Source organism: Anser anser (assembly GCF_964211835.1).
Source record: "Anser anser genome assembly, chromosome: 6".
In the NCBI taxonomy this organism is placed as follows: domain Eukaryota; kingdom Metazoa; phylum Chordata; class Aves; order Anseriformes; family Anatidae; genus Anser; species Anser anser.
The window spans coordinates 12493757-12518561 of NC_139726.1; the positions used below are offsets into that span (position 1 = coordinate 12493757).

Consider the following 24805-nt stretch of genomic DNA (forward strand, 5'->3'; position numbering starts at 1 on the left):
TCACCAGCAGCTCTTCTCCTCAAAATACTGTTATCAATGTGGGAATACTACACAAGTATTGTTATCACTGCTCTGTACAAGTACATCAAGATTTTCAATCTATATATGCTCTTGCTTAGGCAGATTTTGAAAGCTTTAAGTCTTATCAGAAGATATGGACCATGGGCACTGGACTGTTTTCTATGTATATGAAGAAATACCCTCAAATTCTTCCAGGGGAGGTTTAGACCTCCCCTGGAAGGGGGTATCAAGAAGAATTTCTTCATGGAAAAGGTAGTTAGGCGTTGGTACAGGCTGCCCAGGGAAGTGGTATAGTTGCGATCCCTGGAGGTATTTAAGGGACTTGCAGATGTGGCACTTAGGGACATGGTTTAGTGGTGGGCTTGGTAGTGTTAGGTGAATGGTTGGACTTGATGATCTTAAGGATCTTTTCCAAGCTAAATGATTCTATGATCCTGTGATACTCTGTCCACTGTCTTGGCAAAGAATTCAAGAGTAGTTAAGGACAATTCCTATGAACTGGAGACAATTGAACTCCGGGGAAAGGCTCCTAGTGCATTAACCTTTGGATCGGATCCCTACTTAAGCCTAGCTGAAGAAATGATCACCAAAGCTTTTCTGCTGTCAAAATGCATTGAGGATCATTTGTCACGTTGCTATCCTCTGTAGGTTTTGTTCAAAAGGAAAAAAAAAATCAGTCTGTCTAAATTGTCCTTGAGGAGAAGCTTGAAGACAGACTTCAGCCATTTAGTTAGGAAGTGGATGAAAGATTCGTATTTATCAAGACAGCTCACAGTATTAGTTATTCTCTACTACTTGAAGATGTAGACTAAGTAGTCAAAGATTTTAAGGTCCAAAGAAGTTATTTTGACCCCACCTTTCTTATAATACAGGTGATATAGTCATCTACATGTTTACCATGACAACTATTTCTTGAGCTTCGCAGGTGTGGATTTGTCGGAATGGGAGATAAGAGGAAAGTAAACTCTTTCTAACCTTCTTAGCCCTATTATAAGAACAACAGATGTGAGTGTCTTCCTCTGTCACATGAGTACTTCATTTACTGATGAAGGTTTTCACTGCCTGTGGCTATCCAGTCCTCTGTGTTTCACTTTACGTTCTTGTATATCTTCCATTTCTGCAAATGGGAAGAAATCAAAATGCGTGGTGACTCTATAAAATTTGCATACTATACATAATATAATTTCTCCAAACATGACATATTGTCAGCATGTGTAAGTTATCTATTTGCAAAAGGTGTGAGATGAGTTCCAGAGCAGTCTACATTGCTAGGAAATAACTCCCTCTTTGAACACACCAGCTGCCTCCCTTTTTCACTGGGGTGTTTGCATCATGACACCACCTGACATCATTTGCCCTGGAGGCTCCAGGAAGGAATAGAAAGGTTGCCATGTTAATTAGAGAAGAGCGATAAAACCTGATGTTTTATTTATTTTCTTGAAGAGGGATTTGTGTATCTTATCCTGTTTTATGGTAATATTTTTATGATGAATTTTTTGAAGTTTAGTTCAGAATCAGTTCCCCTGAGGAACAAGTACTACGGCAAATTGCAGAGACCTTCAGTGCTTGAGATTTCTCATTAAAATTAACCCACCCCTGACTGCAGTTAACAAAGAGTCATCGTATCCTTAAAAACTTTTCTCCTGATGAAGACATAGGTATATTCAAACATATAAACTATGTAAGCATTTATCTTTAAACGATTACACTGTGATTAAAACCACTAGTTTAGAAACACTGCAAATACCTGAAGGTTGCAGCAATTTATGACAAGAAAGGAACAAGAAGGCAAAAAGCATGGAGTTATCCAGGTCTATTGTATATTGATTCATGATCTGAACACTTTCGTGGATCTGGGCATATGGTGGATCCTTTGCCTGGTAGGAATAGAAAGCAAGCATCACCATTCATGCAAAGTGGACCTTGGAGTAACTGAGTATTGGCAAGACTCATGGAGTCTGGTGTCGCACTGCTACAATTACAAGGACTTATCATGTTTGAATGGGGTCAGGAGAGATCTGGGCATAAGAGTGTCCTGAAGCAATGAAACAAACACAGGTCTCCTCTTGGAACAGAGCTAGACTTGGCCTAGAGGGGCCTAGTAAGTCAGGAATGAAGACAAAGAACAGTTATGTTTTCCTTGGCCTCAGATTTGCCATAGTTCAAGCTTAGGATTCAGAGGCACACGCTAAGTTGTCAGATATAATGAAACTTTTGTTGGAAATTGAAGTTTTCATAGCTTTCTTATGATCCAGAGGAATCAATGGGTTCAAAATCAAAAGGTAAAGACCTGGCTTTTATAGGCATTTTGGTTTAAATATCTATTTGGTCTAAATAACTTGAATAAACCAATCACAGCTGCAGCCTTGCTATTTGTATTATAGAAATCCCTAAAATATCCAGCCATGAATGAGGTCCCATTTTTCTAGATACTTTGTATAATTCAATAAGAGGAGATGCCTTCCATAAGCATTTATAATCCAAAAGAGAGTTTAGGTGAGGAAAATAAATAAAATAAATAAACAAAATACCCAATAAGAGAAAGACCGTTTAGTGCAGACTAACTTTAGGCATATGTTACAATCAATTGCCAGTCAACAAGCCACTTAAGTATTTGTCTCACTGGATTTAATGATTAGCTCATCATCTATTTGGGGCAAACACAGTGTTTTACACTTGTATAAACTGTTTACCTCAGCAGGATTCTGGTTCTTGATTGTGGCTACTTGAAGCAATTGCAGTATGAATGACAACAATAATCCTAATGAGTCTCATTAACAAGGGTCACACGCTGCAGAAAAAAACTCTGAAAAGCATCTTTCTTTTCCAATTGTTTTGTACAATTTCTTGTGTTTTTCCTGAAAAACTCCTGTGTTTACCTTTGAGCTCTTTGCTCTGGCTGTGATTTTAAGTGTCTGTTTTTATGCAAATTGCAGATTATTGACAATTTTTCAGTGTTTGTCTTATGCTGATTGCATTAGCAGCGTGCCTTCTGTATTTGCAGTCTTACTGCTAATAATGTTACAGATCATATAATGATGCTAATAAGGAAAGCAACTGTGTCACTTTCATTGTCTATAACACCAATGTGCATGGATGAATAGAAGCTGCTGTGATAATTTTGGAAGGGCTCAACAGCCCATCATGTGTGGCAGGTTTAACCCATCATGTGTGGCAGCTTTTTGCGATAGTCTAGCACTCTTCCATTGTCTAGCACTAAGTCCATTGCTTACTGAGAAAAAAAGAATGAATTTCCTCAGGGTCTATCTTTAGATTCTATTAAACCTATTATTTGGATAGAAGAAAATTAGTCAGTACAAAGAAAATGGTACAAAGACACAGTTTTTGCTCTAATTGTCACAGATTTGAACAGTGTGTTCTTGCCAAAAAAAATTAAATGCATCACTTTACAAAGCTGTTTATGCAGCATGTGAATTATTTGGAATAAGTTTCGTTATGGTGATTAATATGCATGACACTGCATCACAATATGAAACCTATCAAGCCTAGATTGTTTATTTTATTGTTGTTGTTCGTTTGATGGTATGCAATTTAAGAGCAAAACCACCCCCTCTCAATAAGATTTCAGTGTCTTTTCATAGGCTCAATCTCAGTTCATATATCCAAGATGTGATCATGTTTTTGAAATGTTAATTTATATGCATAACACCTTTGTTACATACATTTCATAAAGAGCAGTTGGGTTTATAGTACACATGGAAACTAATTTTCTCATAGTTAGACTTCTGAGCTTTGTACAAGTTTAACACTACAAAGTTTCCTTTAAAGACCTTCAATTAACGCTGGCTCAGGACATGTACTCGTAGAGCTGTGACTCGCGTTCCCATCTGAATAACCCTTACTCCAAATGAAAGGCAAATTGAGTTGGAACTGACTGGTTTTACTTCTTTTTTTTTTTTTTTTTTCTAAAAACTTTGCAATGCTGTGAATTTTATGAAAACCTTGGCACTGATGCATATATGCAGCCTTTTGAGAAACTAGGCAAGAATCCAGCGTATGCTGTAAAGCATAAAAAACAGGGAGTTTCTGGTTGCTTTAGGTTTCATTTTGAATATTTCTGTGCATTTTTGGTGAAAAATATCTCAATAGAACTATACCATGAAAAACTTCCTGTCAGTCTTAATTTCCCTAGATCTAATCTAGCTAGACTTCACTGAAGCTTTGTCATATCTTACTGTAAGTGAAATCATTAATTAAGATGAAAAAAAAAATAAAAATATTAAAAGGACTGTAAGGTGCATAAGAAACTGGAATGCAAGGAAGGAAAAATATTAGGCTGAGGTGAGCTGATATCCTCAAACTCCCATCTTGTTTAATACTTTCTATTGCACTAGTCGTTATGACTAACAGGGTAAATAATGCTTTTGAAACGTGTTAACATTTCAAAGGTAGAAAGGATGCCAATAAAGAAGGAGGATCCAAGTACTAAAGAGAATTTGCTGAGTGACCTTGAGGTCCTGGAGTAATGGAAACAGAAGGTCATGCATGCCAGAACTAATACAAAATATTGAGCACTGTCAATATTTAGCACTAGGAGGGAAGGAAAATGACCTGAGTGTTTTGATCAAGCTTGGTATGACTATGTAATACCTATAGAAAGAAGCAAATATGGCATTAACATATCATAGGCAAAGTATTTGAAATAGAAAGAACAAAGCCTTAGCAATCCTGTGTAAAGCCTGTACAGTACTTATTTTTATTCCCTATATATTTCTGTTCATCTGTACTAAAGAAGAATTAATTCAAATGGAAACGTATACAGAGAACAGCTGAGGAACTGGAAACCTTCTCATGTAGAAGAATGAAAGATTTTGGCTTTTTTCACCTAATAAGCTCAAGACTATGACTTCTTTCTGTAAATTCCTCAGGAGATGGACCCTGCACGAAGGATATGAAATAAAGGACAAGGTGGACAAAGAAGTGTGTATAAATGAATTCAGGATGGAAATCAGAATAAAAACACTCATTTTTGGAGTTATGATAGTGGGTCTTGTACTGAATGATGAGAAACCTGCCCATGTAAACATAGATAAACACAGAGCTACGTTAATGGAGGGAATTACTCAAGATAGCAACTGCTGCTGGGACTTTGACAGCCTGTGATAGACCTGATGGCTCAGCTGAATCCTGTCTAGCCTTATGCATGTCTCTCTCCTTAGCTGAGTGTCATGCTGTGAATATGACTTGCTCTTGTAGACTTTCACATCAACAATCAAAGTGAGATGTGAAAACGGATACTTATATTATAGACTCACACCTTCTAAAATTTTGTACTTCAAAAGTAAATCAGAAGAGATAGAGAAAACTCCAAGTTTCTCTATATATTATAAGTCTAGTTGACAGGGAAAACTATAAGTTACAGAGAAATTATAAATATGTGTTTTTGTTTTATTTTGTTTTGTTTTTGTCAAGTGAGTAGATTTTTGCCGAAAAAAATAAAAAATAAAATAAATAAACATCTAATTCTGCTATAGGCCAAAAGACATTGAAGTTACTCAATACACACATAGAAATGAGAGAACTGGCACTGCCTAATATATTCTTGTCTATAAATGATGCCCCATCTTTCAGGGCTGTAGTGTCCTTTAGGTCACTGTGTGTTCAAATGGGGAAGATCACACTGCATGGTAGTAGAGGTGTAAGGAGTGGTGAGCTGTATTTCTTTTCCTCTACAGCACAGTTAAACTCTGGCACATGTCCACCAACATGCAAGAAAGGTGAGTTGCCAGAGTGTTGTGACTCAGTAGAAATATCTAGTGTCAAATCTTGTAAGTCTAAATAATACAGAACATATTAGAGGCTAATAAACAGCCATTAACCACCCAGCTTTCAGATTTACCAATTACCACACTCTTCTAGGCCATGGACCTGCTTGCTGTTGCTGACAGCATTGCATTAATGAATCTCAAGTCGTAACCTCCTTGAATTCATGAATAACAATTTGACTCCATGTAACTTGATTACTATGAAATGGAACTTTTAGTTGAGTCTAAACATTGGTTATGAGGTTGAGATGGGAGAAAGACAACCCTATTCCATCACTGGTAATTTAAACTCATATAAAACCAAGCACCTGTCACAGTGATAAATGGGTTTTCTTGTTATCTTGCTGTCGGTATCATTTCCCAGTCAGATTCTGATCAAACACCCAGACAACACTGTGGAAACTAAGGTACAATTGTCTTCATTTTATTTTTCTTCCAGGGAAATAGGTAAAGGTCACAAGATGCTTATAAACATGATTGATTTCATTTTCTTTAAGTCATTCCCAGAACACAGATTAATTTGCTTGTATATGCAAATGTAAGATTTTATAGTCATCATAGAAGAGAGCAACTTTCATTGCTTACTGTCTCCAAGCTTAAGGCACAGCCATCTCAAATAAGGAGGTGTCACAATGGGTTACATCTTTCAAGTTCCTTTTCAAAGGATAGGGTGAAAATACACCAATTTTTGAACTGTTTTGCTTTAGATCAATGCCTCAAAATTTTGAGGGTGTCTTCAGCAACTATAATATGAACAAGTTCCTTTCTTACTATGCCAATGTGTCTTGTGTCAAGTTGTGCTGTATTTTTTTCTAGACTTGAATATTCTTAAAAATTACTCTTTAGTTTAAACCTTTGGGTTCTAGGCCTTGCTGTGTATCAGAAGTAGAAAAGATTGAGAAAGGAAGAAACAAAAAATAAAATTAAAATAAAACATTAAACTTGGAAGAATTGTCTGTCCCGCAATAAACAAGATGTCTGAATAGACAATCACTGTGACCATTTCTGAATGTAGAAGCTATGCACAAGCTGTCACTTGGTATCAGTATGAATGAAGAGAACTGTTTCTCATCCTGACCTATCTGACAGGTTTAACATTAGCTCTATAACACTACAACGTATTTTCATTCTTTTATAGCTTTGGTGCCATACATTCAACATGATTGTAGTGAACTTTCATTCTCTTTTGCTGGACTTTGGACATAAAATATAAATTTGAATGTTATGGATTTTATTATCAGTGTCACAGAATAACTTGTGAACATAGATTGAACTCTCCAGAGATTACAATAGTACTGCTGCTTTCTTTTAAGATGTAGCTGAAGAAGGAGATGTTAATGATGATTTCCTCTCTTTTACAGAAAATCTGAAGTAAGCAGAACACTCAGATTCTTTCAATCCCTGCCTCTACCGGATGCTGTTCCACACTTCTCTCCATAGAGTCTGAAACATGTAGCAGACTATGGTCTGATCTTCCCCTTCTGAAGCTGTATCCTTGTAAAGGAAAATACTTATATTAATGGATCATACAACAGGAGGTGAGAGAGAGAGGGATCCTCTATGTGAATTAACAGGTCTGTATCCTTCTGGGAGAAAGGAAAGATGGTTTTAGAAGATACTTTAACAATTGGTTCTGTATTTTAACTGGTGGTAAAAGAAATAACTGTTGTGAGAGAAGAGAATAGAGATGCTCTTTTAAAAGGGGCAAGAGGGTTGTTTGTGTACTGCCAATAAAGTAATTCAACAGTCTGGTCCTTTCCTCAGGACACTTTCCTCTGGAGGGGCAGAGCCCAAACTTGATGGAGTGCAGCCAGCCCTCACCACTTTCTGTCCTTGTCTTCCAACAACAGACACCAGAGTAGTTTGCAGTAGTTTGCGTGAGCAGGAGGCAACTGGAGAAAAGTCAGAAGAGGAGACGGGGATGTGCAGACATAACACAATAACTGTCAAAATATTTCCCTGTAGAACTTCTCCAAGAGATGGGAATTTGAGTTGTGTCAAAGATAGAGAATTGAAGCCATTTCTTGAGTGAACCCTCATCTGCTAAGTTGCTGTATGTACAGGGCAAGTAGGAGATACCTCCCCATCCACATAGGCTTGGAAAGAAAGGAATGAGAAGTGCTAAGCTCTTTGAAAAAAAAGAGCCTCTAAGCCAGCCTTTCAGGAGCATGTTTCAGGTTTCAGTCCGACAGCAAGTGGATAAAAGATGTCTTTTTCTTCTGTCATATTTCCTACCTATTAGGTCTAAGCTGTTCCTTCTCAATGTGCTTTGCCTGCTTTGGATCCCATTCAAGCATCTGAATTTTCCTCTAGTTCTGGACAGGGTTTCAAGACCAGATTTCTACTGCATAGATATTATAGCACTACTCAGAATCACAGAATCACAGAATCGTCTAGGTTGGAAGAGACCTCCAAGATCATCTAGTCCAAACTCAGCCCTAACACTAACAAGTCCTACACTAAACCATATCACTAAGGGCTACATCTAAATGTCTTTTAAAGACCTCCAGGGATGGTGACTCAACCACCTCCCTGGGCAGTCCATTCCAATGCCTAACAACCCTTTCAGTAAAGAAGTACTTCCTAACATCCAACCTAAAACTCCCCTGTCGCAACTTTCGCCCATTCCCCCTCGTCCTGTCACCAGGCACGTAGGAGAACAGACCAACCCCCACCTCTTTACAGCCTCCTTTAAGGTAACTGTAGAGAGCGATGAGGTCGCCCCTGAGCCTCCTCTTCTCCAGGCTGAACAAGCCCAGCTCCCTCAGCCGCTCCTCGTAAGACTTGTTCTCCAGACCCCTCACCAGCTTGGTCGCCCTTCTCTGGACTCGCTCGAGCACCTCCATGTCCTTCCTGTAGCGAGGGGCCCAAAACCGAACACAGTACTCGAGGTGCGGCCTCACCAGAGCCGAGTACAGGGGCACAATCACTTCCCTAGACCTGCTGGCCACACTGTTTCTTATGCAAGCCAGGATGCTGTTGGCCTTCTTGGCCACCTGGGCACACTGCTGGCTCATATTCAGCCGACTATCAACCAGTACTCCCAGGGCCTTCTCTGCCAGGCAGCTTTCCAACCACTCATCTCCCAGCCTGTAGTGCTGCTTGGGGTTGTTACGCCCCAGGTGCAGGACCCGGCACTTGGCCTTGTTGAACCTCATACAGGTGGCCTCAGCCCATCGGTCCAGCCTGTCCAGATCCTCCTGTAGAGCCTTCCTTCCCTCGAGCAGATCGACACACGCACCTAACTTGGTGTCATCTGCAAACTTACTGAGGGTGCACTCGATCCCCTCATCCAGGTCATCGATAAAGGTATTAAAGAGGACCGGCCCCAGCACTGAGCCCTGGGGGACTCCACTAGTAACCGGCCTCCAACTGGATAGAAGCAAAAAAATACTCATTAGGTTGTTAATGAGATCTTTTACTTATGTAGGACCTATGGGATTTATGAGGTTGTGTAAGGCAACACAAAGAATAAAAAATATGCTGTTACCTATTTCCTCAGGTTACCCTTTCTTTCGTGTCAATGCCCAGGCAAGACAGTCCATAATAAATGTGACTCTTTGGGATGCAGAAATGGAACTTGGCTGGAAATGTGTGAAGTTTTGCTTTTAGTTAAGTTGAATGTCATCCTCTCTTTGAAGAAGACAAAGAAGACAAGGAAGGAAAGTATAATTTATCCACTGTATTGACATTTGGGTTTGGAAAGTACAAAAATATGTGAGCTGCACATACTATTAATATTAATAATGTTAAAAAAAAAATCCCTCACAAGGGCTTTGTGTTAATCTTACATGATTCAACTCTTGGTTGCATAATGAAGATCTTACATATTTAATAAGCAAATTGAAGTAGGCCCAAATGAGTGAACAACATAACACTGCAAAAAGAAACAGGGAGGAGGGAATTCTTGTCAGATGAGGTTGCTGAAAAAAAAAAAAAAAACTGATCTACTGACATTTTTATGTCTCCCATCAAATGTCATTGTGAATTGAAAGTGGAATGTCTGAAAATAAAAGCAGCAGTAAGTTTCTATATAACCTGATGAATGTACCTCCATTGTTTCCATGAAATCATATTAAAAAGGTCATTGCTCTATGTATGAAAATACCATGGCAGTTGCTCTATTGCTCTTTCAATTTGGAATAAGCACTTGAATGTCATCAAAGAGAAAGAGCTGATATTCTGTAATTAAAAGTAGATTTTGATTTACAGTGGGGAAGAGGATAAGAATGAATGCTTCCATACAGCTGATGTAGACATGCAGCTTATTCAGGAATAAAAGAAACTCTCTGAAGGATGAAGGGAAAATATGATTAAATTAAAATGTCTGGGGTATGAAAATGTGTATGCGAAAGGAACTGAAAAATTCCCCCTTCTTGTGGTATTCTACAAGCAACTCCTTTGGGTAAAGCCTTTGCCATAGCAACAGATAAAACCTTTATGAGGTGCAAAGTTTTGCTGAGAAAATGAAGGTTTTCTATTCCAGTTCAGTTGATGCCTTGAAATGAAATTAAGTCTGGTGTGAGTATTTAGTGAATTATCATCATTTTAAAGATGCATTTTTTAAGACTATAACAGTGAAGAGTCTGGGATAGTTGCAGGGAATAAGGTGTATATGAAAGATCTATTTTACTGCTGGAGATGAAAAGCAGAAATCAGAACACAAATGAGCAGTGACTTCATTTACCCTTCACTCTGCCCACAGTTCTGTCACTGGTTCTGTCTCTTCCATGTCTCATTAGGTTTGATATCTGCTTTACCATCTTCCCCTTTAGCCTTTCCATGATGTCTTTTATGTCCCTCTATATTTTTCACATTTTTATGAATAGTTAGATGGAAGCACAGGCATAGTTCTTGGCCTAGGGTGTAACATTTCTTCCTACTTTTGCTGGCTCAGTTCCTCATTTTGCATTAAATCTCTTCCTACCTAACATTGTATTCTCTATTTCTCCAATGTAAAATCAGAGATCCAGACATCCCCTCTTCTCTTGTACTTGATTTTATTTTTCAGACACGAGCAGTGCTCTATGGTACTTGCTCCTTCAATGAGCTTTTGCTTCCATTCAAGGTGAGGGTCCCGATGACTTTTTTGTAGGATTCAAGCTATAGCATTTTCTCAATAGTGCCTCTGTAGATAGATTGAAATTTTCTTGTTCTGTGCATAGGAGCATATAAAGGCTCCTAAGAGCAGAGAGACAGAGGTATTTGTTATGTCATCATCCTCTTTACTGAAGGGCTCTGGCTCTTCACAAGATACAGGCAACTATCTCAGAGGATTAGGGTGAATCATAAGAGGATCCTCTGCTTGTCTGACAGTCCTGTGAGTTTCCTGGCATTTATACTCTTGGAATTTAGTCTGTGTCAATTATACCTGCAGATGGAACATTTCGTCCAGCTATGCCAAAATACTTTCTGGTTTTATCTTGCCTTTTTTTGTCTTCACCTTCAGGAACATCAGAGTTCAGTTTGTGAATGGAAAATGTCTGTGCTGTAAATTGCCGAACACTTGAAAAATGCCCCCTCCCCTTTCTGTGTTTCCTACCCTAGGTTGTGTAGTTATTTCTCCTCTTTCGCTCCTTTTTTATTCTTCTTTTTATGAGGGATCTGTCCTGACATTGTGGAACTGGGACTGCAAGATTAGAATGACAATGTGTGAAATGGAAACCTCTGTCTATCACTTTGCAATCAGCACTCTGCAACACTCTTTCTTGGCTGCTATCAAGTCCCTGAGTTATGCTTTTATCAGCTGGTTTGCTTTTTTTTTCTTTCTTTTTTTTCCTTTTTTTTTTTTTTCATCAACTCAGTTCTAGAGCGCTTTTTGAGAGCTGGCAGCTCAGCTGAGCTGCCTCTCCCTTGACTCTGTTTTGAACACAAATGCTCAAGGACTCAGAAGCATGGAATTAAAGAATACATTGAAATGGGGCTCAGAAGTCGTGCTCGTGTTCTTGCTCTGTGTCTGCAGAGGGTTGTGTTTTGTTCAGTTTTCATAGGACCAAGGAACCTTGCCATTCACTGTGTGTGGTTACAAATGAACTCTGGAGAGAACAGGGCAAAGTAACAGTGCTTGTAGATCACATAATCACCCTGCTCCTCAGCATCGCCTCGTGACTGTGGCTGAGGCTGCAGCGCTATTCTGTCACTGGACTGGTTCATGGGATACTTAGACTGACATGTAGACAGAATCATAACGCAGGAAGGAGAGGCCTCCTAAAAACTACCGAAAGCTTGAAATTTGTGTAAAATAAAATGACAAAAAAAAAAAAAGGAAAAAATATTCTCAAGAAAATCTTTCAGCCACTCTAATTCAAGACATTTCTTCCTTGTAAGTGCCAAAATATGCTATACTTTACACTCTCCTTTCTGAAAACCTTGGGGTGTGTGATTAAACTTCCTTTCTAGGATAATTTTGGTATTAAAGTACCTATTCTACTGCCTGTGGCACTTTATTCAAGGAGAGGAAGCAGAAAGGAAAGTGAAAGCAAAATCAATTAAGTGGGGAAAAAAATCAGTTCTTTCTTTAGAAAGCCATTTTTAAAATTAATTCTCACATGAATTATTTGCATCTAGTTGGCTTGTAGCAGCAGGGAAGGTAATGGTGGTGCTTCCTGGCTCTTACTATCCTGCTGGTTCAGTTCAGACAAATGCAGTATGTTGCTTACTCTGCTGATACACACATGACCACCACACTTCCAGAAGTGTGAATTGCTTTTGTCTGATGCGTTTGCATATTAATTTATATTGTTAAATATATTAATTTTTTGTGTATTAATAATTTATTCTTTTCCCAAGCAATTACTGTGGTTCCCAGGCACTCTGCATGCATTACAGCACCATTGAACTTTTAGTAATGGAACAGACTCACATGTGCCAGATGCTTTCCCAAGTGATATGCTACGAAGCTGCATTTTGTGTTCAGTGCAGATTTGAATGAGTTGAAATTCACTCATGTCCCGGTGAAAATTTGTGTCACATAAGTAAAAAGTTATGTCCCGGGAAATTTTACATTTTAGTCTTCTCTTTTAGTCTTCTCTTTTCAGACAGTGTCCAACTGACCATTTGTCTATACTCACAGCCAGGGCAGTCTCTCATATCCTTTGAAGCAATTGAAGTTATTCTTGTTGGCTAGAAAGTCTGGGGGTGATGCTGGAGGATGTTGCACCGTCTGCTCTGCCGTGTGACACACCAGACAAGGTAAGTGGTTAGGCTCCATCGCACTGACATTTCCTCACACCTCTCCTTAGGAAACCACAGCTAGATCAGGGTTATATTCAAAACGTTGCTGACTTTCATACAGCTTAAACTAGTAATTGAATGTTTCGTTCAGTAGGGTTTTGCTCTATTGAACAAAATAAATCAAATCAGTTATAAGTTTGCTCCCTCCTTCAGTCGGGTAAATGCTCTGGTTCTTTTTCTTTCTCTTCCATTCAGAAATTAATAGGGGAGGGAAAAATAAAGTTTACTGTAGATACAATCACAGAGACTTTAAATTTCCTGAATGTGTCATTTGTTAGGCTGCCTGGTAAAAGGTATACGCACCATAGTGATTTTCTCTCAACCTCGGCTTCCTTGCATACTGAGGACCCCCTGTGTGTGTTACCTCTGCAGCAGAGGATTTGTCTCCTTTATGCAGATGCATGGGGGACTAACCTCACTCTTTCCATTTCTCTCTGAAGGTCAGAGCCCTGAAAAAGGGCCTTGTCTTCCTGCTTTCTGCAGGCAATTTGTGGAACTGAGGGAAGCAAAATACAGCATCGGCAGGTGTGCATTCATTGAAAATGTCAAGACTACTCAAAAGCTTGCTCTCTTTAGCAATTAGTGGCCCTGCATGTGAAACAAAGAATCAACCATTTAATCTTCTGCCTTTCTTCACATTATGTTCAGTCTTTGAATGTTTAGGAAACAAGGCACCCATCACAAAAACATGGCACAAAATATGTTCAAGTGAGACATCTCATAAAATCCAAGGCCTGCTAGAAAATTCAGCTCACAGGTGAACAACAGAAATGATGAACTCTGAAAATTCAGGCTCCAAACTACTGCTGTTGCTATTTTCAAATTCCTTGAAGTGATTTACAAGCCACTTGGGCAAGTGGAACTACTCTTACGTCCTTTTCAAAGATGGAAAACTGTGTCATGGAGAGATGAAATGAGTGAAGATTGGCTGTGCCTGGGCTCACTACACTGGCCTGGGTCTCCTCTGGGTGCCAGGCTTGCCCCCTCTGACCCTATAGAGAGCCAAACAGTTGCAAGGTCTCCTGTCCATAGCCAAGCAAATGTTCTGTGGAAGTGTCAGGATGTGAACCCAGGTCTTTCCATTCTCAGGATACTGCTTTTATTTTTGTTTTCCCCCTACGTGCATCCTTCAAGGCTCCATGAAGCAAACAGGTAGTAATCCATTACAGACTACTGTTATAACTAATAGCTGAAGTGCTCTCCCTGCTTTTGGTCTTTATTCATTCATACCACACAGGTAGTGTATACACAATGGTTACCAGAACATCTCTTTTAGCAGTGTTTGGTGCTTAGCAAGCTCTGAGCAGAGCACAGCACTGACCAAGATGTCCAGAAACGTGCAGACAAAGGCAGGATTTCCTATGGTGCTTGCCCTTCTGTGAGGCATGGCTGACATCGCTTATGAAATATCTTCAGTTTACTCAGTTATCCAAAAATACAGTCTATCTCTTTGTGTAATACCTGCTAGTTCATTATTTTTTTATGCTATTAATTATAGCTAACTGTAGAGCTTTGGATTTTGGCATTTGTGTCTCAACAGGAGAACTGTAAGCTCCTGGCTTTATATATTTATTTAAAATTCTCTAAGCAATGGCTTGTTTTGAGTGATGTTTTAATATTTTGTGTTCCATATGAATTCTTTGTGAGAATCAGAGAATGAAGAGATCATCAAAAAAAAAAAACAACCACAAACAAACAAACAAAAACAAACAAACAAAAAAAGCCAACCAACCAACCAAAAAAACTTAACCTAAGGTGTCTGTCCTTCATTTCAAGTATTCTGAACCCTAAGGTTTGCTAATACACATGGGCAGGCTAAAATGAGGGATGTAATTGCTCTTCTTCCTCTGATGGTCAGACGTTTGGGTCTTTTGGTTTTTGGTTTGTTTGCTTTTACTCTGTATTTTTCAATATTATTCAGGAAAGTGCAGAAGAAGAGACAGCTTTTTTTAGTCCCTTGGAAGAAAAAACTCTCAGCATTGACAAAACCTGCTATGCCCATGCCAGCTCTCTAACAGCTTGAAAATCAAATTAGGCACAGAGTTGTTGGAGACAAACTATTAACATCTGTAAAAGATTTTAGCAACAAGTTCTAGAACACTTCTACACCCCATGGGGCCCCAAATCCCTTTATTCTCTTTGTTTTGAACTTGATACCTGGTGGCTTCATATAGCATACCTTAATTTTGGTACTGGTGAAGAAATGAACAGTCAGTTCCCAGTGTCTCCACACTCCTCCTGTCTCCATGGTCTTTCTTCATCTGAAGGATTTTCTACACATCTGCTAAGCATTATGGCTTCTCTCTGAACATTTTCCAGTTCTGATATATCTTTGAAAATAAAAGGCAGGAAGGGCTATTTTGCTGCATGATGCATGTTCCTAGGTCTATAGCATCATTTCGATTTTTCCCAGGGCCATTTCAGCCTAGTTGTCTTCCCTCTTCTGCGGTCCACGTTCTCTTTAACTGCATAGCAGCTTGCACCATATGTGCTGTAGAGCTTGTCCTGACTTTGTTGTGAGATGAAAGGGACCACAAGCTATTAGCCGGCCTGGTAAATCTTTTGGTGTCCCCTGAATAGGTTTGGAGTTAATTTCTGTTGTCACTGTTAAGTGACAACAAAGTGAAGGTAGGTTGGGCTAGAAATCTGAGCCAATGTGGCACCTCCTTTATATGTAGTTTGAGGTACTTGTTTTGTTGGTCTGTCCATGTCCAGTCCCAACTTGAAGAGGCATCACCACAAATGGAAACTACCTGTGGGGGAAAAAGATCATATGCATTACAGTTTGCACAGGCTTTATCATTTCGCTTGTGCCTGAGCCCTGTGTGCAGGCTTGTGGCATATTGCTGCTACAGTTGTGTGGTTGTCAGCATTAAAGCTTGAGTCTGGCCCACAGCAGCAGGTAAATTTGCAATTGCAATTTAAAAGACTTTTCCTTTTTTTTTTCCCTCCCCAATATGACTAAGCTGACTTGTCACATTAGGCTGCTTTTGTTTCGCTTCTAAGCTGTAAAAGTAATCTTGCCAATGTATGGTTACTACTTCCCAGCTGGCATGTAATGCAGATATTTTGAATCAACTCAGATCTTGGATTTTTGTCTTGTTTCAGTACAAAGGTAAAGAGCACCAAAAAAAAAAAAAAAAAAAATGAGAGAGGGAAAATCTAGGAAGAATGATTTAAAATCAAGCAATGGCTTAGGAAAAATATTTGTAAAACTTCATCTTGCCTTCTTAAAATTTACTGGGCATGATTTCCATAAGCTACTTCTTACTAACCAGAGAGGATGTAAAGACATGACACTTTCAAATATGGACAAATTTTATATTGTCAAACACTCTCAACATTCTCTCTCTTTTCATTGTATCATATTGAATGGAAAGCATTTGTTTTGATCTCTGACTGAAAAAAAACATCATCACAATGTGCAGCTTGTTTTTGTGATAATACTTAATGCCTAGTAGGGAATCTTGTTGAGGGTTTTCAAATGTCTCTTTCAGCCAGACACTAAAAAAAAAGTTAGAAGTGAAGCAAGAATAGTCTAAATGAGCTGAAGGTGAGGAAACGTTTCTAGGGAGAAGGTTGATAAGACTATAGAAGAATATTGAATTTTATGCCGTGGGTCATTTAAAATTTGACAGTACAATATATCCATTGGAACACAAACTTGTGTTGGTCTCAAGGGGTAGATTAAATACTCTGGTTGGCTTTGGAGATGAGATTTTTCAAAAGCAGTTAATCTACTCTTCCTATTTAAATGGTAATGGTGTTTGGTCAATATTCAGTGCACTTTGAATATCCCAGATTTTGTCTATGGTTTTAAAAGCTGGATCTTCAGTTCTTTACTGAAAGGAAACACCCTCTGTCTCAAAGACAAATTTTCCTGAAATTAAATGTGTTGATATGTACCAGGTTACAAATATACATATTTTTGTTTTGTTTTGTTTTGTTTTTGTTTTTGTTTGGTTTTGGCTTTAGTATCTGGAAACCCTTCACAGAATCTGATGTTTTCATAGAATCATGGAATCATCAAGGTTTGAAAAGACCTTCAGGATCACCAGGTTTAACCATCAGCCTGACCTATCAAGTCCCATCACTAAACCATGTCCCTTAGTGTTACATCCTCATATCTCTTAAATACCTCCAGGGATGTGGACTCCACCACTTCCACCGGCAGCCCTTTCCAGTGCTTGACCACCCTCTCTGTGAAGAAATTCTTCTTAATACACAATATAAACTATAATTGATGAAACTTCAGTTAGTTTCCTTGCGTCATATCACTTGTCACCTGAGAAAAGAGACTGACACCCTCCTCGCTGCAACCTCCTTTCTGGTATTTGTAGAGAACAATGAGGTCTCCCCTCAGTCTCATCTTCAGCCTCATACTAAACAACCCCAAGTCCCTCAGTCACTCCTTGTATGTCTTGTTTTCTAGTCCCTTCACCAGCTTTGTTACTCTTCTTTGCACAGCAGCAGTATCTTGGATCACTGCTGAACCTCTTCTGTGGTTGCTGAAGAGGACTCTTGTGTGATTAACTTTCTAAGTAAGATTCTCATAACAAATCCATCACTCCTACTTTGCTGCATCCCTGCCCTTGTAAAGCTTTGTGTTTTTTGACAGTGGGAAAAAAAATTCTTACTTTAGAAACATCCCAATTTGATCAGCATTGGCAAGAGGAAACAAGCTTACGAAAACTGATTTATTTATTTATTTATTTTAAATCAGATGGGAACCATCAGCACCAGTCCATGCTGGATCCAGGCATTGCCACATACAATACAGGTCCAAAGTCAAATGCACATTGCGGTGTTTCCTAACCCTGGCAAGTTCTCTGGCATGCAATTGTCCTGCTTGATCTAAACATGCAGTATAAGCTCCTTGTAACCACTGTAATTTTAAAGACAGCCTTGCTGGGAGTAAGAGGTTGGACTATATCCTTCCAGAGGTCCCTTCTTGCCCAGGTTCCCCTATAACTATGATTCTGGAAGTGAGAGTCCCTTCAATCATACCCTCAGCTTGTGTAATATTTTACTGAAATTATTGTAGATCTATAGATCTGAAACCACTGAAGGTTAGCTCTGGCGATTGACTCCTGAAACTGCTAAGAGTAGGGCACAGTCAAGGCCCTGTTAAGGTTTGAGGCACAACTTGGCTTTGTCTGAAAATATCTTCCAGATTCATTCCAGCCCTGGGAAGCTTTACCACCTTAAAGGTGGATCCCAATATTTCCACATTTCTGCATGCTTTTCTTTTGAATGGAAACACTGAAAGATTTCCTGCATTTTTTCCCTCAGTTCCACTCCCTGTTGTCACCGCTCTAACTCAAAAATTATCAGAGAACAGTCTGATGGAGCTGAAATAAGATATATATGGTTCTTTAGACAGTTGGCAGGTCATAGAGAAATAGAAAAAAACAATAATCAACTGGGAATAGGTGAAGTGCATGATCACTGCAGTCCCATAGAGGACACCTTCCACCTTTTAAACTACCTATTAACAAGGGTTGAGTGAAAACTGCAAACACTCATCCCTGTGTTATAGTTTTCTCTACCATACTACCACACTCCCTAAACTGATTATTTTTTCTTTCTAGACTGCCTCTGGAGAGGGGAAGAAGTCTGAAGACTCAAAAGACTAGTGAGAGAGTAATCATTGGTTCACACTGTTTCCCTTCCAGCAACTTGCTGTAAGCAAGAACAGAAAAAAAAATAAATAAATAAACACACAAGACAGAGAAAGAAACAGAGCCTGAGGAGAACACACTCACATTGTCATTTAGATGAACTATGCAGCTATCTCTCTTGACACACCTATTCCACAAACATGTTTCTTCTCAGCCTGGTATTCATTTTCTGTCTTTCTTGATTACATTAGTGATTCTTTTTTTCCCCTCCTACTCTGGCTAGAGTCTCAACTACTTGCTTATTTTTTTTGGCTAAATTAGCCAGGTTGTTTGTATTGCTGTCCCGCAGGTGACCCAGCAGCTCAAACTAATAACATATATTTCTTTGTCAACATGTTACTCTCCACGCTTGTTGAAGACATTTTATACGTCCAAATTGCAGTGATGTATTTCAGGGATAATAACACAGAAGTGGAATTAATGCCTTTTGGAGCTTTCCTTTCTTGCAAGATTGGACTGGCCTAGATAAATGGTTTTCTCAGAGCTTATTTTGGCTTTTCTTTTGTTTCAAAACTATTGAATTTAATAATGTTGTTTTTCTCCAGACTCTTTATAGAATTTTTGTTTGTTTCACTCAGTTTGTTCTTATACAGCAGGATTTGCAAGTTCTGTTTCTAACTAAAAATAGAACAAATTGAGACATTCAGATATCATGAAGGTGTGATTGGTTTCATTTACAATGCAAAGTGCCTGGGGCTGCGATTTATGTATTTGTAGAGTTCCTGACATAATGAGGTTTCTTGACTAAGATGAGGAATCTGGTCTGTTTGAGATCCTGACAGATGATTGAGGCAATGTTCGTGGTAAAGCTAAAATAATTCCAGAAAGAAGGTGGAATTATTTTTGGATCTCCCTCATTTACCTGATCATGAATCTTGTAGGAACATTTTACATTAAAAGTCTGACAAATTTGATTGAAAATAGCCAATAGAGTCACATGCTACCAAGGAGGACAGGCACATAAATGGCAGATAATCACAGGAGCTTTCTGCATCTTAAGAAATGAGGATAGTGAAGGAACAGTGAAGAACAGTAATTTCTTAACTATCCATTAATGCAGAGAAAGATGCAAGGTTTTGTATATCACAGGGTGCTGTCAGAGTCCATTGCAGGTAAGGCGTGGCAACTCTGTCCCACATTCCTCAGTAAAACATTAATGGAAACTAAGATCAGATTTTTCCCTCACGTGAGATTCCATGTGCATACAAAAGGAGACTTCATGTGAATACAGGAGGAAAAACTCCTGGTCCTACAGATGTTAGGGTATGACAAGATATGAAAGCAATGGAAAACGGTTAGAGCAAATAAATTCGTCCTATTCTTAACACATGGAGAATTTAGACATGTTTTAATTACTCCTCACAGAGACTTATGTGTCCAAGGCCTACTGCATTGCTTGCATTTTATGTACTTCAGTCCTTGTGAAGTTTTGGGTGTGGGTCATTTACTCAAAATCATGCACTCGCTTGTTGTAGACTTGGGGTCTGAATGGGACTGAAATAATTTTCACTCTACTGTGTTACAAAGAACTGCCTAATCTCTGGGTTCACAAGAAGTAAGATTTTTTTGACTGTGTTATATCTCATCTTATTTTGATTATTTTGTTTCTATAATGTTGCTGCTGGACAAAACTTAAGATTTTATTTGCTTTTAACACAGAGACAATCACTAGTTCATGCAAAACAAAAAGAGCTTGAAGTTCCATTGTAAACCATTAGCATATCTAGCCTAGTTTCAGGGTTATAAAGCATAACAATCTGTATAGTTAGAGCTCAGTGTTGTAGGAAGGATGCTGGCTTGTTTTGCCACAGGTTTCCACTAGTAGCTCAAGATGATTATTCAATTCCTCTTCTAGATAAGGTCTGTATGGACATGTTAGCTCATACGTTATGCATCACACACAGTCCCTCCCTTAGCCACACTGCACAAATGGTGGCTCCAGTGCAATGTGGGAGCATCCCAACAGTGAGATGACCAGTCTTCTTGCTGGCTCCATCCTTCCCAGTAGTGTAGGTACAGCTGGCTCCCTGCATTGGCTCTGCGAACTCAAACATATCTACCAAAGACAGCACAGATAAAGATGTTCAGTTCCCTGACAGTAGGGACATCAGCAAGAGGCAATGGATATTCCCCTACATAAACGGATCATGCTTCATTTATTCAGTTTGGGGGAAAAAAGAAAAAAATAAATAAAATAAATTAAAATAAAATAAAATAAAATAATAAAAAGCAAACAAGATTTAGAAGGCACAAAGGCAATGGAAAGCCAGTCAATGTTAATATTTTTAAAAATGGGTATAAACTACCTATAGATACATTTGCTACATTTATAATAGAAATTGATTGATTATTTCTGGTCTTCAGAGGGACAAAGGTCTAGAACTCCCTCCAAACAGTTCAACAGAGTTTAAAAGACCTAATTTGTTTTAAGAGAATACAGATCCCTTTTCAAAAATAATCTTTTTGAATCACTTAGTAATTTCCTTTTTCAGCTGAGGAACATGACTTACCTCGCAGGGAACGTTGTGAGGAAAAATGAACAAATGACTGTGTGATGCTAAAAGAGTTGTAAGATACTAGGTAGCCAGAGGGGTTCGGCTGTGAACACATCCAGTAGCTCAGCATGTAGGATGTATCATGTCTGCTCCTCAGGCCATTCTGGAGTTTATCCTACTCTACCCTTTCAAATTAGCCAGATTCCAACAATACATTTTAAAATATATGTGAGTCAGAACAGAGTGAAGGAGGAAAGAAATATTCTTTTTTGTTCATACTGAAGTGGTAGAGTCACGTATGTAAAATGAGCCACAGTATTTGAAATCTCACAATCATTAATAGAGCTTTGAATGTGGTTGGGTGCTAATTTGTATTTATCATTGAAGCAAAAAGTGTGGCAAAAAGCAGGTGACACGCTTTTTTGGGGGAAAAAAAAAAGGAAAAAAAGCAAAAAACAATGAAGACCTACAAGGCACAAAGGCAACGGAAAGCCAGTCAATGTTAATATTAAGAGTAGACACCACGGTATCTACTCCAGTCATTTGTTAATGCTAAAAGCATTTAGAATATGTCTAAGAGTTGAAAGATTTTCTGATCAACTGAAAAAAATGTGAGGGTAAACCATCTTCCCATGTTCACTTCTAGGATAAATATATGAAACCCCAAAACAAGTTAGCTTTAATATAATCGTAATGTTTTCCACAGGCAGATTTTAATAGCTTGTGGGTGTTCTGGGAGGCAAAACTCTTGAAATGTTTCAGGCTATTATCTTCCTACCAAACACACAGCACTAATGCTTGTTTTCAGGGATCTCTGCCGGAAGTCAGGTGTCTTCTCTTCTCAGCCAGTAAAGCCACATTTTAGGTGTGTATCAAATGGCCCAAGGAGAATGAGGGGAAAAAATAAAGGAAGTTGTTTCTATATCAAGAAAACGGGAATTCTTAACAGGTGTAAAGTTACATAATTCCAACATGCATTGCAATTACAACCTGATTTATCCATCATCTCCACAGTGGTCACCTAGTATAGGAAACATAACAGGATTTCCTATTCTAATCCAAGGAAATACTCAAGTGCCAAGGTAAATTCTCCTAATGTGCTGATTTTTGGTGGCAGTTTGCACTGGGGGCACCAGCCATCTCTTACTGCATGCTCTGGAAAGTAGAAATAAAGCCAAGTTGTCTCACTTGAGCACTTATCTAACATGAAATTTTCATCTCATCAGGCACAGCATCAGTGCCTTGAATTGAAAGCATTTGGCCTTCTGCTGCTGTAAAATGTTATGTGAGCTCTAACGCAAACCAATGCACATTTTTCTTGTGTCAGTGTTTTTCTTTATTCCCATACCACCATAATTCTTGGCGAGGTCACACAATGGGCTCTTTTGCCTGCAAGCAACTGCTTCAGAGCTGATTGTAGAGAGCTCCAAAATCTCAGCTGTGGCACTGGTTCTCATTTATCTCACCAACAGGAAAGGGAGAGTTAAAGAAGCTAGTTATTTTTCTCTTCTTTTCTTCCTAGCATTTTGAAAAATACTCAATATGTCTACGTGTTTGTATATGAGTGTGCAAGAGTGAACACCCATTGGCTTGTGACTGGTATAAATTAAGCACATATTAAGTCATCATTCTTTTCATAAGATTCTTTTTACAAGAGTAGATTGTTGTTTACTGTCTGACTCCTCTAGCCTCAAGAGAGAGCTGCAGATATTTTTTGTTTCTTTATTATTACTGTTGTTGTAATTGTAGATTTGTTCATTTCTAGGAGGTATTGGGAGTACTTTGCACAGATCATTGTTTATTGCTCTCATGTTTAGGGAAAAGAAAAAAGTGCCCAGGATACTTACATGTTTGTAGTAACACGTGAGCATGTCAAGATAAAAAATATAAGCATAAGCTATTTTTACTATAATCTTCTAAATACTTTTCATGGTTCAGAACACAGTTTTGTCTCATGCTGAAATGTTTCCTAGCACTGACATTTGATGCTTGCTGCCGTTATGCCTCAGTCATCAAACTTCAAGTATTTTCCCAGTGATAAAATCAGGATGTATGGCAAGACACGTCTGAGTTTATATAAATCGCCTCTTCCATTTTCTTTGGTTTATACTTTTGAAAAAAGTAGATATGTATGAAGCAGCCAAATGCTTCTTGAAATTTGATGAGATTTGAGACCATGTCTCTTTGAATAAGTACTCAGGAACTGACAGTGACCCAAAACAGTCCCTACAGTCTTAAAATTAGCCTTCATATTTTCCTAAAAACCTCCCAACAGCGTAACTGCAAATTATATTAAAAAAATATATTTTTCCCTTATTCTGAAAGTACATTGAAGCATCTTGATTTTACTCTACTGAGGGACGGGTCCATGTTTCCATAGTGGTGGCTGCACTCCCACTAGTATTAGGAATATATTAAGGATGCCAAAGAAACACATATTTCTCCTCTCTCTGTACAGGCAAATCTGCCAACAGCTTGATTTGCACTGCCTACCTTATAGCTGAGGACAGTCACACAGCAAGCATGAAGTTTATTCACAGCTGTAAATTTGATTCACCTTGCTCTTCTGAGTTAAAAAAAAGGGCTTGTTTGCCGCCTTTCATTCACATGCATAGGCTGAGAGCCTGGCTCCATGGAAAAGCCAAGGAAAGCTCCTGTTGTGTTCAGTAGCAAAAGGAATTTCACATGTTCTCAGAAGTGTATTTAGGGCCAGCAGTTGATCTATGCATATTTTTTCAGCCTTTTTTTCAGAGCTCAGCTGCACTTCATGTTGTTGCACTCTCCAAAGAAAGTTTTTGAGCTGATCCCTAAGTGGTGAGGAAGACCCTTACAAAAACCTGCCCCATGCTTCTTCAGTGAGAGCTGCCAGGAATTCTTCTCGATTGAATTTGCAACTAGAAAGCTGTTATTTTGGGCTTGTGGATTTGTTGTTGTTCGTGGTGGTGATGTTTTTGTTTTTGTAAAATGTAGCTGCAGTGGCATTCACATACTCTGTGATTCCGCAGTCCTTCAAAGTTTACTATAGCTGGAGGAATGGCTAAATGATGAGCCAGCCTCCCTGTTGTCAAACCACAGCACAGACTTCCAAAGTGAGCCTGGTGCTACTTTCTTTCCTGTCTCCATTGATTTGTGAATCCATACTTGTCAGAAAGTGTGATTTTGTTCTTGTTTCTCACACTTCCCCCAAGCTAACTGTGACAGTTATTGTGTTTTGGATGTGGTCTCAGGTTCCAGCTGAGCCTTATACCTTTGATATAGAGTGTGAATTTGAAGGGGAGGGGAGGCGAGGGGAGGCGAGGGGAGGCGAGGGGAGCGGAGAGGAGAGGAGAGGAGAGGAGAGGAGAGGAGAGGAGAGGAGAGGAGAGGAGAGGAGAGGAGAGGAGAGGAGAGGAGAGGAGAGGAGAGGAGAGGAGAGGAGAGGAGAGGAGAGGAGAGGAGAGGAGAGGAGGAGCTAGGTTATAATGGCTATGAACCTTTCATGTTTGATTTGAGATGGTTTACCAGCCTGGTCTTTTCTTCTTAAATTACGCCTTTTAACCCCACAGCAAGCATTGCAATTGTTCACCTCGTTTCATGAGCAGGGATTAAA

At 39.0% G+C, this 24805-nt stretch overlaps 1 long non-coding RNA gene across 4 annotated transcripts in view; it reads left to right on the forward strand.

Annotated features, from left to right (window-relative positions):
• LOC310901738 overlaps positions 1-24472 on the forward strand; it is a 283646-nt gene extending 259174 nt beyond the window's left edge. For 3 of the 4 annotated variants that reach the window (XR_014586093.1, XR_014586094.1, XR_014586095.1), the window contains 4 exons: positions 7169-7381; positions 12880-12998; positions 17764-17820; positions 18632-24472. This is a non-coding gene — a long non-coding RNA (uncharacterized lncRNA). Of the gene's footprint in view, positions 1-7168; positions 7382-12879; positions 12999-13480; positions 13566-17763; positions 17821-18631 lie in introns of all 4 variants that reach the window. The other variant, XR_014586092.1, reaches the window with a different exon arrangement.
• Positions 24473-24805: the final 333 nt, after the last annotated feature.